Source organism: Schistocerca nitens, chromosome 7 (assembly GCF_023898315.1).
Source record: "Schistocerca nitens isolate TAMUIC-IGC-003100 chromosome 7, iqSchNite1.1, whole genome shotgun sequence".
NCBI classification, from domain to species: Eukaryota; Metazoa; Arthropoda; class Insecta; order Orthoptera; family Acrididae; genus Schistocerca; species Schistocerca nitens.
This window is the reverse complement of record NC_064620.1, coordinates 334,504,434-334,507,077: the sequence shown is the minus strand read 5'-3', so window position 1 is coordinate 334,507,077 and position 2,644 is coordinate 334,504,434. Positions and strand designations below refer to the sequence as shown.

Sequence of the window (2,644 nt, the reverse complement as noted above, 5' to 3'; positions counted from 1 at the left end):
AGAAAACACAATAGACTAAGATGATACGTTCAGATAAAATGAAAATGTATCCTCCGACGGAAATTAAAAAAGTGATTAAGTGAATTTACAGTCGGCGCAAATGGGAGTTGGACCAGTTAGTTAGGCAGTTTATTTGTGAAGCGATGAGACTTTGAACGAATTACTATTTACGAAGTCATGCAAATGCTTGTAATATAAGCTGTTCCCATGCAAAACGTATTTAAAATAGTTCGACGAGGATGGGATTTTTTTTTCACCAAAAACAGTAACAAAAATGGCTACAATGAAATGACATAAATAAGGTGACAGATAATTGCAGTCATAAATTACAGAATTCAAAACATGAGTCTTTAGCAGTAGCACAATTTAGCACCTTCACTGTCACCTTCAACTAACCCACGCGTGCAGAGCACATTGGATTAGCAGTCCAACGCCTTAACCACTCGGCCACCTCGTCTTCGACTACATGCGTGTTTATGCCACTTATTTTGTGTACGTAAGCTTCATTACGACGGAATTGATTTGCACAAGCGATCGCCTCCACTTTTTTTCTTAATTGTGTTACCATCACATCAGCAACGATATATTGGAGATGACGTAAGTCAGTCAAGTAGAATGAGTGATTGCCAATGAGGACAATAACAAACTTTATTGTGTTCCGCAATTACTGTTAGTCACCGCCGTTCTGCACAAAATGAAACTCTCAGAAGTGGGAGCCTCAGATGGCCAAGCGTTTAGAAGAAAATAGTGTTTTTGGTGCCGCTCGGGAGCGACGTGACCATTTTGTGTAACCGTAAATTCCAAGCATCAGTTGGCGCTGTGGAAGGGGTGCAAAACGATCAACATATGAAAAATTTATTTATTTTAAAATCTCTACCTTTACGTCACTTACGCTGCAAATAAACCGAGATAATGTTAATTATGTTCTACTTTCTAATAATTTCATAAAAGACATGAAAAGGAAAGGCACAGCAAGTTGTGTTGGATGAGTACGTGGCAAAATGCAGGAATGTCGTCAATGCTTACTCAGAAAGTGGGTAACGCACAACAACCTTATTCAAAAAATTTTTGACTGTTGTGATGTAGTCTTCCTTCACTCAGATGGAAGTCGTCGTACACAGTCAGCTTTTCTATCTTTGTCGATGTCTCACAAGGACCGCCCTATGATATGCATGATATCTTCTCTTATGTAGTAGCGTGTGCCAAGAGGAGGTTGCTTCGTTTTGGTGAACGGGTCGTAATGGCACAGACTCATATCGAATGAATACATTGGAAGTTATACTGTCTCCCATCCCCACGTGAGCAGGAGCTCCTCCACGTGGGGGAGGAATATTGTAGAGCGCTCCGACCACTTGCCATTTCAGTCTTGATATACGAATGTTGTTCATGTTTGCCGGCCGAAGTGGCCGCGCGGTTCTGGCGCTGCTGTCTGGAACCGCGAGACCACTACGGTCGCAGGTTCGAATCCTGCCTCGGGCATGGTTGTGTGTGATGTCCTTAGGTTAGTTAGGTTTAACTAGTTCTAAGTTCTAGGGGACTAATGACCTTAGCAGTTGCGTCCCATAGTGCTCAGAGCCATTTGAACCATTTGTTCATGTTTCCTAAATATATTGTTAGGGCGTTTGAGCTGGATTCTTGCTCTTACACACTGTAGACACACAACTGACTCAAACATAGCCGTCACCACCCACTGCACTACTAAAAGTGTTCTGTTAGAAGCTACAGACGGCGAGCACATATTTAATGTTACGGCAGTGGTGACACTACTTTTTATCCTATCTATGTATAAGATGAACATTGACACCGTAAGGTATATAGTTCTCCAGCAAAAAGAATCTAAAAGAATTTCTAGCATTTATACAACATTCGCCCAGTAATGATACTCCAATTGGATGCACAACTAGATAGTTATAGTATTTAATTATTCGCAATTCCTACTACGAATTTATACGCAGGCAGTATTTGAAGGTGACGTACGTGCTGCAAGGTCATTTTTTGATCAGATGCGCACGTCGTCGAATTTTCCGGGATCACACGACTATGGATCACACGACTATATAACGTCTAATGAAATATATGTATACTGCATGGGAAAATCATTGTCTAGTATCCTGTAGCGTTTCCAGCAAACGGCACTTAAGAGCAGCTAAGTGTATTCTTGGCTGAAAAAGTACAGCGACATGTGAGAGTGAGCGCACGCATTCCTGGAATGCGGCACCGTTCCGTTCCCCCAACTGAGTCACGATCGTTCTCAGATAACGGTGGTGTCTTGTAGTTTGACTTCTGAACAGTAATGCCACATGAAACCTGTGTGGGGATGTAGCTCAGTGGTAGAGCGTTCGCTTTGCATGTGAAAGGCCCCGGGTTCGATCCCCGGCATCTCCAACCAATTTTTATAAAGAACTTCCACTCAATAGTATCAGTAATTAATCTGACAGGGGCATGCGCGTGGATTCGAACGCTCGGAACTGAACACGTCCTTACAGTGTAAATCGCTAATCCCAAAAAGATAGAGAAGAGGGCGCGTCTTGCCACGATACACATTCTAATGATTAACAATTAAAGGTCTAGGGTAGCAATTTTGGTAACGTGAAGTAAGAAAAAATAGACACAACTAAATGTCCTAGCTTAGTGCTGTTTCCAT

General features: G+C 42.0%; 1 non-coding gene across 1 annotated transcript; it reads left to right on the top strand.

The window, feature by feature from the left end:
* The first annotated feature begins 2,313 nt into the window (after positions 1 to 2,313).
* On the top strand, positions 2,314 to 2,385 carry Trnaa-ugc (transfer RNA alanine (anticodon UGC)). Its single transcript has one exon. It is a non-coding gene; the product is annotated as a tRNA-Ala (tRNA).
* Positions 2,386 to 2,644: the final 259 nt, after the last annotated feature.